We start from the raw sequence: 12,062 nt of genomic DNA, 5'->3' as shown, positions 1-12,062 counted from the left end.
CTTGCACCAAACGGGTTCCGCCTCCTGTGAGCCACGTTATCAAATACCTTCTGAAAACCCATATATACCGCATGTGTTACAATCCATTGATCTATATAGTCAGGTCTCAATCAGGCTGTATCAAATTTGTCAAAAACAATGTCAAATGTCTGCAGATAATCCGTTCCAGCCTTCACTGAATCTTAAATGATTCGACGTGAAATTACAAATTCGAGAAGTTTGCCCACAAATGACGTTGTCTAATTGGTCTCCAGTTATCTGATTGCCACATTCTCCCTGTTTTAACACAGACATTACTTGGTCTCTTTAAGTCCACCTGGATATTTTCATTTACAATTGTGTTCTCAAAAATTGTGAGTTTTGAAAAATTGTGGTCAGAGTCCCTCCTATCTGCTCTCTGACTTCCTTTAACAACCTCGGGTGCGTTATCTCTGAGCTCAGTGACGAATCCACCTCGGCTATTAAATTCAGAGCCAAATCCTTCTCGACAGTTGTCTCGAAATATGGCTCCACATCCTCCTCAGTCTCGCTGAAGATGCTGTATCGACACCTTTGTATGGAATACTTTTACGGTAGATAGTTTGATACGGTGATACTTTGATTCTTTGAAACCAACATTTGCACATCTGCCATCATTTTTAGAAACTGAAGGAAATATTTTGTATCGCCCCAAAAGTTCACCCAATCCAGCCCTGTCTTATAGATCACATCTCTCATGAGTCTGACTTTCCAAACGTGTTTGGAATGATTTTAGTTTCACAGACATAACACAGAATCTGAACTCCAATTCATTGGAATGTTGACACGTTCTCGGTTTTTTTTAGATATCAATTTACATCTTCTGTCACTACTTCAAAAACCTCCTACCTTTTTCCTTGCTAATAACTTTTCACTATTTCATAAATCTTCTGTTCCTGTTCCAACAGTTTTATTATTTCCACTCTCCAGTCTCAGATCCGGATATTTCACACGCTCCATTCTTATCAGGTGAAACCCTCCCACTGCTCCATATACGCAGTCTGTCAAACCGTTTATGCTGGTTGGTTCAGATCGTAACCGTCCCTTCCCTTCTTCCTGCACTCACCCTAGTGTCCCAACAGCATGAACCCTTCCCTGCTGAACCAGCCCTGCTGCCACACATTCATCTGCCTCATATTGTCCTCAGTGAGTGCCCAGTGCAAAACAATTCGGAGATCACCACGCTGTGGCGTTTTTCAGTCTGAAGCTCAAATTTTAATCTTCCCTTTATAAACGTAATTCTAACCGTGTTATTGGTTCCGACCATGACTATTTTCCGCTCTCCTTTCCTTTCTAGAGATGGTCCCACCTGTTCCAGGAAGTTCTTCCCTCTGGCACCAGGGCGGCAACTTACCATTTCGCCCTGCTCACGGCGGCAGAAGAGTCTGTCTATTCCCCTGACTATAGAATCTCGCACCACTCTCGCTCTCCTATTTCTGTGCCCCACCTGCCTCTCACCTCTCTCCCACTCGGGCTGCCTCCCGCTGCTCCCTGATTTCACACTGTTACTCAGGAAGACCAAACTGAGTCACTGTTTCTATCCGCCTTACAGTCCATAACATCAGGTGTCCATTGGACAGTTCTTGTACTGAGATCCCTCCAACTGTGAATGCACTGGCCCGGTAGATGGTCACTCACTTTCGTTTATCGACACACAATATGCTCGGTTTCTTCTTCCTGTTTGAGCAACAGGATCTTGTTCATGATCTGGAAACTTTATCAGGACACAATTAATATATTAAAGATTGTTCTGAACCTACCGGTGTCTATTCTCATTCTTGTTGAAGATGTTCGATCTTCTCCCCTGTTTGGACCTTCAGCCATGGTGGTGACACGCGTTCCAAGATTGTGATGCTCTTTAATAAGTATATTAATAGGAGGGTTAGACTGAAATATAAAAATGAGAGGGAGGAACGTTGCATTGCTGAATGTGATATCAAGTCCCTCCTTCCCATTAGTACAACAGCTGTTAGCTCTCGGATCGAGCATTTTCCGACTGTTACGATCAACTCTCCACATCAGGTGCGGCACAGACAGCTGCCCAGTGAAACCCAATGAGTCCCGCTGATCTCCACAACCCAGTTCCAGACGGCTGAGATTCTGCACTGGCTGCACTAATTGTTAAGATTTACTTACGGTGCAGGCCAGCACCAGACATTTTCTGGGGAAGTCAATGTTCTGGAGGGCAATATGGAGCGAGGTGATGAATTAAATGATCCTACACTCAGTTTTACACAGTCTGGCGCTATTGTATTATTTTATTCACAGATGTGTTTTTTAATATTTTTGATTTGTTGAGTTTTGATATTAAATTCTGTTATTTTATGAACCTGATATCTTTCTACACACACAAATGGAGCTGGGTGTGATTTCTCTGCTCTCGATGGGTAGTGACATTGTCCGTCTGTTCATGGAGATGTGTTTTGGTTGGTGGTTCCATTTCGATATATTTACCATATCTCTCATGGTATCAGGACCTGACTAATGAGCACTGTAGGAGGTGAGGAATTTTAAACCGTTCTACGAAGATTAACACTAATGTATAATGTTATGAATTGTGTAACTTTAAACAGGTGCTGCACATTTATTTTTGGAATATTTGTGGGGGTCTTACAATCTCAGAAAACACCACAAATATATAAGTTGTCGATTCGACGGCTATTTTACAATCATAATTCTCCACTTGTGCGTGTGCCTCCCTCTGTGTGTGCACACAGGCAAGAGCAACTAATCAAACTATCAGTCACTGTACTATCCTTTCCACACTGTGGAAATGTAAAAGCAATTAATCTCAGTCAGTAATTTCTTCAAACTATAGTTGAAGTTATTCGCTGACACTAAGGTCATAACAAGATTAAATTGTGCAGTTACTCTTTTTGTCAAATTAGTGATGAACCTTCCGAACTTTTGGTAATTTCAATAGTTACTTTTTATATAAAGATTAATGATGGACCCTCCTACCTGTTGGTAATTTCAGTCGATGCTTTGTATACAGAGATTAGGGATGGACACTCCTAGCTTTTGGTAATTTCAGTAGTTACTTTTTATATAAAGATTAGTGATGGACCCTCCAACCTGTTGGTAATCTTTGTGGTTACTTTTTGTATGAAGTTTATTGTCGGACCCTTCTCCATATTGGTAATTTCAGAAGTAACTTTTTGTATAAAGATTTGTGATGGACGCTCCAACCTGTTGGTAAATTGAATTCTTACTTTTTATATAAAGTTTAGTGATGGATCCTCCTACCTGTTGGTAATTTCAGCAGTTACTATTTTATGTAAAGATTAGTGATGGACCCTCCTCCCTGATGGTAATTTTAGTGGTTACTTTTTATATAAAGTTTAGTGATGGACCCTCCTCCCTGATGGTAATTTTAGTGGTTACTTTTTTATATGAAGCTTAGTGATGGACCCTCCTCCATATTGGTAATTTCAGTCGTTACTTTTTATATAAAGATTAGTGATGGATCCTCCTACCTGTTGTTAATTTCAGTTGTTACTTTTTAGAAAAGATTACTGATTGACCCTCCTACCGGTTGGTAAATTGAGTTTTTACTTATTACATAAAGATTATTGATGGACTCTTCTATCTCTTGGTAATTCAATTGTAAACAATTTTACAACACCAAGTTATAGTCCAACAATTTTATTTTTAATCCCACAATCTTTCGGATGCTTCCCCCTTCCTCAGGTGGTGTGGAAATGACATTTTCGAATCCTTCGCATTTTAAAATCATAGAACAATGCCTGGTGATTACTGCCCGTTGCCAAGGAAATCACAGTGAGCAGACAGAAAGGTGTCACCTAAAAAGGCCACCAAATATACAAACCCCCCCAAAAAAAGAGAGAGAGAGATGAGGAAGACAGTCAATGACCCGTTATATTAAAAACAGATAACATTTGTTCGCTGCTGGGGTTACGTGTAGTGTGACATGAACCCAAGATCCCCGTTGAGGCCGTCCTCATGGGTGCGGAACTTGGCTATCAATTTCTGCTCGACGATTTTGCGTTGTCGTGTGTCTCGAAGGCCGCATTGGAGAACGCTTACCCGAAGATCGGTGGCTGAATGTCCTTGACTGCTGAAGTGTTCACCGACTGGGAGGGAACGCTCCTGTCTGGCGATTGTTGTGCGATGTCCGTTCATCCGTTGTCGCAGTGTCTGCATAGTCTGGCCAATGTGCCATGCTCCGGGGCATCCTTTCCTGCAACGTATGAGGTGGAAAACTTTGGCCGAGTCACAGGAGTATGAACCATGTACCTGGTGGGTGGTGTCCTCTCGTGTGATGGTGATATCTGTGTCGATGATCTGGCATGTCTTGCAGAGGTTGCCGTGGCAGGGTTGTGTGGTGTGGTGGGCGCTGTTCTCCTGAAAGCTGGGTAATTTGCTGCGAACGATGGTCTGTTTGAGGTTGGGTGGCTGATTGAAGGCGAGTAGTGGAGGCGTGGGGATGGCCTTAGCGAGGTGTTCGTCGTCATCGATGACATGTTGAAGGCTGCGGAGAACAAGGCGTCGTTTCTCCGCAACGGGGAAGTACTGGACGACGAAGGGTACTCTGTTGGTTGCGACCCGTGTTTGTCTTCTGAGGAGGTCTATGCGATTTTTCGCTGAGGCCCGTCGGAACCGTCGATCGACGAGTCGACCGTCATATCCCGTTCTTCCGAGGGCGTCTTTCAGCGTCTGTAGGTTTCCATCGCGTTCCTCATCGTCTGGTCAGATCCTGTGTATTCGCAGGGCCAGTCCATAGGGGATGGCACTTTGACGTGGTTTGGATGGAAGCTGGAAAAGTGGAGCATCGTGAGGTTGTCCGTGGGCTTGCGGTAGTGTGAGGTGCTGAGGGGCCCGTCTTTGATGGAGATTCGTGTGTCCAAGAAAGAATCCGATTCTGAGGACTAGTCCATGGTGAGTTTGATGGTGGGATGGAACTTGTTGATGTTATCCTGTAGTCCTGACATTATTGACCCATTTTACTCAACCTCTCCTCATAGGACAACCCTCTCATTCCAGGATTTAATTCGTTGCACCGCCTCCAAGGCAAGTACATTGCTCAGTGGGTAAGGAGGCCAAGCTGTATGCAGTACTCCAGGTGAGGGCTCACCAAAGCCTTCTACAATATATAGTTGTATTTCCTTACTCATCCATTCTAACCCCCTTGCAATTAAGGCCAACATGCCGTTTGTATTCCTAATTGCCTGCTGTACCTGTGTGCTAACATTTTGTGTTTCTCCTACTAGGACCCCCAAGTCTCTCTGGACACCAACGCTAAATAGTTTCTCACAATTTATAAAATATTCTGTTTTTCTATTCGTCCTACCAAAGTGAATGACCTCATATCTCCCCACATTATACTCCATCTGCCATCTTCTTGCCCACTCACTTAACGTGTCTATACCCCTCTTGAGACTCTTTGTATCCTCCTCACAGCTTACTTTCCCACCTAGCTTTGTATCATCAGCAAACGTGGATACGTTACACTCGGTCCCTTCATTCCAGTCATTAATATAGATTGTAAATAGCTGGGGCCCAAGCTCCGTTCCTTGTGGTACCCCTCCAGTTACAGACTGCCAACATGAAAAGGACCCGTTTATCGCTGCTCCACATTCTGTCCTTTAACCAATCATCTATCCATGCTAATATGTTACCGCCAACCCCATGAGCCCTTACCTTGTGTAACATCCCTTTATGTGACACCTTATCGAATGTCTTTTGAAAATCCAAATATACTACATTCACTGGTTCCCCTTTATCTACCCTACGAGTTACATCCTCAAAACACTCTAATAAAGTTGTCAATCACGACTTCCCTTTCACAAAACCACGATGATTGTGCTTAATCATATTACGACGTTTTAAGTGCTCTGTAACCTCTTCCGTAATATTAGATTCCAGCATTTTCCCGACTGATGTCAGGCTAACTGATCTGTAGTTCCCTGTATTCTCTCTCCCTCCTTTCTTGAATAGCGGGGTTACATTTGCTACCTTCCAATCCACTGGGACCGTTCAAGAATCCAGGGATTTTTGGAAGATCATAATCAATTAATCCACTATCTCTGCACCCACCACTTTTGGAACCCTCGGGTGTAGGCCATCAGGTCCAGGAGATTTATCGGCTTTTATTTCCAGTAGTTTCTCAAATACTTTTTCTCTCCTGATACTAATTACTTCAATTTCCTCACTATTACTGGTTAAGCTTTGTGTCTTCTACTGTGAAGGGAGATCGCAATGGTGTTACCACGATCACAGGGATCGGTCCAAATAACGCCACTCTGCAGGCAGGCTTCCTGGCGTAATGCACCGATCCAAATCTCCGCACCTTACACCAGTTCATATCCCCAACTGATTTCCAAATTTTCAGTTATTTGTCTAATATATAATTTAGGATCCAATGTTTTATCTAAAAGTTAACCCCTTTTAAAGCTGTTTCCGCGCATACCCTCCATAGCTACTACAAGTGATTGGTTTTGTGATCAGCCGTTCCTTATAATCTTTGTTGTTCTGAATGATTACCATACAAACTTCATCCCCAACCCTTCTGGCATTACTTGTGCTCAAATCATGGACTTTCCTTGTTCTGATACAGCATCCCATGTCTGCCTATTTATTCCTTTAAGCAATCCCTTTAATTGCGTGTACACTGTTCTTCATGTTCCCACATTGTCTCTATTTTAGTCAATCTAAATATCTTCCCGAATTGGGCTTGGTTTAATCGTGTACCATTTCCTTAAGCATTACATGTTAAAAATCTACATACGCTTGATTACATAAATCGGAAGTCACAGATACATAAGAGACAGCTAACAGAGGAACTATAATATGGAATTGGAATTCACTGCACCAAGCATTACTACAAGTCCGTTTACAGGTCCTTCCTGAAGACTGGGGCTCTGAACTTGTCTTCTCTCTCGACTCGCAGTTCACAGATTTAGTTGAGTCAACATTAGCTTGCAGGTTAGGGCCATCGGCTCCAAAAGCATATTCACAGTCGCCAAAGCAGTACAGCGACGAGTAGAAATAGCATGGATCCACGTCGTGAAAGAAAGAACCAACAATTAGTAAAGGATATTTAATTGCCCTTGCCATATGAGGCTGTTTGCTGTGTAGTCAATTTGCAATCGTTCCCAAGGTCATTTAGGGAGTTCGCTAAGGAACAAAGCCCACATCATTCTGGAGGGAGGATTGTAACGTGTACAGGAAGGCAATTAATAAGGTGGGCCCTTGATATATTGTTTCCACTGCGGCCACCACCATTGACACGGTCCCGAAAATCATAATCACCTGTAATAAAGAACAGGAAATGAACGGTGACTCTTCTGGAGAGCCTGGAATATATCAATCTGCATTGCATGCGTTTGTCAAATTTCTGATTTCCTTCTGTAACCATGGAAATGCAGTTGGTAAATTTCCACTCAAATTAAATATTGACGCTTCAAAAATACGTAATTTCAACCATATTTTTTCTGTAACCTTGGTGTGAATATTGTAAGCGATGGGCTCCACATCTGCCCCACGACTGCCCATTGTCTCCTGGCCCTTTGCAACGGCACTCCTGTCTCTTGATAAGTGATCGAATAATACAGGCAGTAAGAACTTGACTCGTCAATGTGACGTAGACATTTTTGCTTACAGATATTTACTTAAAATCTTAACTGATCGTCAAATGTTGGAATGTTTTAAAAGGGGAACAGACCATTCGACCCAACCAGTCCTTGCCAGCGTTTACCCTCCATCCGAAAAAATAGTTTCAATCACTTTACCTGCCCTGTCTCGACATCCCATAATTTACACTGCTATGAACCAAGTGCTCGCAAGTGGGATTAGGCATGATAGCTCTTTGTCGGCTGGCACAGGGCTCGAAGGGCCGAATGGTTTTCTTCTGTGCTGTAAATTTCTATGATTCTATGTTTGTCCTGGCAGTTATTTTAATGGCATATTCTGTGTTGCCTGTCCCTATTTTTAACAAATCAAAAGCTGGCCACCCAGTTAGATGCACTCTACTGAAGTGCGAACGGAGAACTTCTCATTGTGTTGTGTTGAAGTGGCCCATACACAGTAACAGACGCACGGAATCTCCTGTGCTGTGAATTCATGTATTTTCGAAAGTTGTGGATGTCCTGTCCTTGGAAAGCTGGGTTTTTATACACTGTCAGATATATGCCGAGGCACCAGGCTAGTACTTGGTTGCCTCCTTTAACTTCTCACTTGCGGATTGTCTGAGGTTTTCCCTCCCATGGTAGCTGTAGGGGTGAATATTGTCTGATGTGTTCCTCGAACTGTCTTACATTTAATCCAGTTGGGATCAAAATGAAATTAATTTAATAAACATCGATCAGGTTATCCTCAAACTCTTTCTTTCCAATCCATAAAGGAAGAAGCCAGGTTAAAGCCATGCACTAAGTACAGTTTAACAGTTATAAATCACAATTTATCGTAACATTTGGGCGCTCAGACACTTAATAAACATAAACACATGTCATCAGAATTATGTTGCAATTGAGCAGCAAATAACTACAGGCAAAGTTACGTAACAAGGTTAAATAACAACGGTTGCACAGGCAATTCCATGCATCGCAGTAAGTCAACACCAAAGGATGCTGAGCATTAACTACAACAGCGACCAGAGTCTGGGGTTATAAATTGGCGTGATTAGTTCAAGAGTCCTTCCTATGATAGGTGAAATTTACCAACTTTGAATAACCAATTTACTATAAAGCTCAAGACCACGCGTGAATAACTACATTCAGTGATTACAGAACCTCGTCTTTATCAACGGTGTCGTTGATTGAACCTCCTTCCTTCCGTGCGTGGCAGGTGTTAACTTATGGAGCGATGAGTCGATGAGCCCCCTTTCAGCAGAGGGGTTATCAAATTGTACTTGGATCTCTACTCCCTGTGGGTTCTTACCATCCAACTTCCCATCAAAGCAGCTGCTTTGGCCTTTTCGCGCACCTTTCAGCTCGAGCAAGGTGTGCCAGGAGCAAGTTGAATGAATTGAATGGAACCGATTGTGTAAATCCGAATCATGGAACCGTTCACATACCAGCATCTCATAATCACCCACACTCTTTTGGTAACACATGCATCGAGCGACACCACAGATATTCTACTGAGAGATGATTTCAGAGAGTTATAATAATTGCTCCGTACTGTTATCTGAGAAAGAGAGGGAAGCTCTTTCCGGATACTGAGCGTGATTTCCGGGTGGATTGGAATCAAAAATGGGTCGCAAAACAACAACTGAACAATGGGAGGCCTTCATGGAGGAGATGGTTCGGGCACAAACCACACACATTCCCAAGAGGGGGAAAGGAAGGACATCAAAAATTAGAGCTCCCTGGATGACTAAAGATATAGAGATTACAATGAAACAGAAAAAGGAGGCTTATGACAAATTTAAAATATATAATGCTGTGGAAAATTAGGCTGAATACAGCAGAGATTTATAAAAGGGAATAAGATTGACAAAGAGAGAGCATGAGAATGGATAGGTGGCTAACATAAAATGGAACCCAAAAGTCTTTAATAAACATATAAATAGCAAAGATGCAGTCAAAGGAAGGGTGGGACCGATTCGGGACAAAAAAGGAGATCTTCTTGTGAAGGCAGAGTGAATGGCTGAGGTGCGAAATGAATATTTCACATTGGTCTTGATTAGGAAAGAGGATGCTGCCATTGTAGCAGTAAAGGAGGATGCAGTAGTGATATTGGATAGGATAAAAATAGATAAATAGGAGGTACTTAAAAGAGTGGCAGTTCTCAAAGTATAAAAGTGACCCGGTCCAGATGGGATGCATTCTGGGTTACCGAGGGAAGTTAGGGTGGAAATTGCACAGGCTCTGGCCACAATCTTCCAATTCTCCTCAGATATGGGGACGGTGGCAGAGGACTGTATGATTGCAAATGTCACACACCTGTTAAAAAAGGTGTGAGTGATGAACTCAGCAATTAAAGGCGTTGGTAGTGGGGAAACTTTTCGAGACAATAATCAGGGACAACATTAATTGGCACTTGGAAAAATATTGGATAATAAATGAAAGTCAGCCTGGATATGTTGAAGGAAAATCGTTTTAGACTAACCTGATCGAGTTCTTTGATGAAGTAACGGAGAGGCTTGATGAGGGTAGTGCGGTTGATGATTTGTATGTGGACTTTCAAAGGCATTTGATAAATTACCACAGAATATTTTTTTCTGAATAGTTGAAGCCCATGGGATTAAAGATACAGTCACAGCGTGGATAGAAGATTAGCTCAGGGACAAAAAGAGGAGAGAAATGGTGAACGGTTGTTTTTCATACTGGAGGGAAGTTTATAGTGTTGTTAGGACCACTGCTTTTTTGATATTTATTATTGATCTGGATTTGGGTATGCAGTGTACATATTCAAAGTTTGCTTTATTATGGAGGCATAAAGTACAAAAGAAGGAAGTTCTGCTCACCATTTATAAATCATTGGTTCGGCCTCAGCTGGAGTATTGTGTCCAATTTTGGGCAGCGCAATCGAGGAAAGATATCAAGGTCTTAGAGGCTGTCCAGAAGATATTAACTAGAATATTACGAGGGATGAGTGTAATGTGGAGAGATTGGAGAAGCAGGGGTTGCTCCCTGTCGAGCGGAGAAGATGAAGAGGAGATTTGATAGACGTGTTCAAAATCATGAAGGGTTTTGATAGAGTAAATAAGCAGAAGGGCAGGTAAACAGAGGACACAGATTTAAGTTGATCGGCAAAAGATCCAGAGGCGACACGCAGCCAGTTGTGATGATCTGGAATGCACTGCTTGAAAGGGTGGTGGAAACAGATTCAACGGTAACTTTCGAAAGGAAATTGGAAAAATACTTGGAGGGGAAAATTTGCAGTGATAAATGGGAAAGAGCAGGGGGATGGGACCAATTGGATAGATCTTTCAAAGAACCAGGACAGGCACGATGGGCCGAATGGCCTCCTCCTGTGCTGCACCATACTATGATAATACGATGCTGTGATTTTAATGTTAGGAAGATATGGTGGACAACCTACTCTCCCGCAACATTAAAACAATTAAAAATGTAGGCGAATCTTTTTGTGTTTATCACCTGACCATGAAACCTCGCCTGGGCTGAGTGCAGTCCGGAACATTGAGCGGGTGCATCTGACGCCGGGAAGAGAGCCTGGGAGATTTTCCTTATATTAAAATTAATGCTTGTTGTTTGTGCACTCGGAAAATTTGAATGTGCATTTAAAACAATTAATATTATTGTGTTGAGAGCATGGTCACTCACAGAGGGCGGCACAGTTTACTGTTTGTCAGACATGCTTTCCCTGCCCTGTACTTGACTGGACTCAACAGGAGTGAGGAGAGGGGTTATGCTGCATTACTGAATTGATAGTCAAACGCAATGAATTGTTCTCAGAAACTGCTACATTCCAGGACTTGTATTGCACCCGTGAGAGAGACTCAAACTTAACTGCTGCATTCTGGGAGTCTGCTGCTTGGCTGAGAATCTTGATTGTAAAATTGCTGCAGAATGTGAGTCCCGGGTCCAAACGGAGAAACAATTTTAGCGTAAAAAGTAAGGAGACATTTCTCACCGACAATTGCTGATGGTTTGGGAATATTTCTTCTCTATTCCAGTATTATTTGAAATGGACCGAATATAAGGCCTTGTCTATAACAGGCGACGATGGAACCGAATATTGGACTGGGCCTTTAACATGTGGCGATGGGACTGAATATTGGACCATGCCTATAATTGGTGGCGATGTGACTTTACTGCCCCAGATTAATGTCTACCCCTCCAAGGATAAAGCGCCTTTCACCGCCGCAGGACGCCCTAAAGCGCCTCACAGACTAGGAAGGACTTTTGAAGTGTTGTCACTCTTGTAATGTCAGGAAATGTGGAAGTCAATAAGCGCACAGCAAGATCCCACAAACAGCAATACGATAAATGTCCAGATAGGCTGAAATTCGGCGTTGGCGGGGACATCAAATGGGTGGGATCCCATCGGTCGCCTGTTATACGCTCGGTCTGATATTCAGTCCATTGACCTTAATAGAACAGAATATCGCGCGTGTC

This window comes from Heptranchias perlo, unplaced genomic scaffold, assembly GCF_035084215.1.
Source record: "Heptranchias perlo isolate sHepPer1 unplaced genomic scaffold, sHepPer1.hap1 HAP1_SCAFFOLD_49, whole genome shotgun sequence".
Lineage (NCBI taxonomy): Eukaryota > Metazoa > Chordata > Chondrichthyes > Hexanchiformes > Hexanchidae > Heptranchias > Heptranchias perlo.
Note: the sequence above shows the minus strand (reverse complement) of the source record.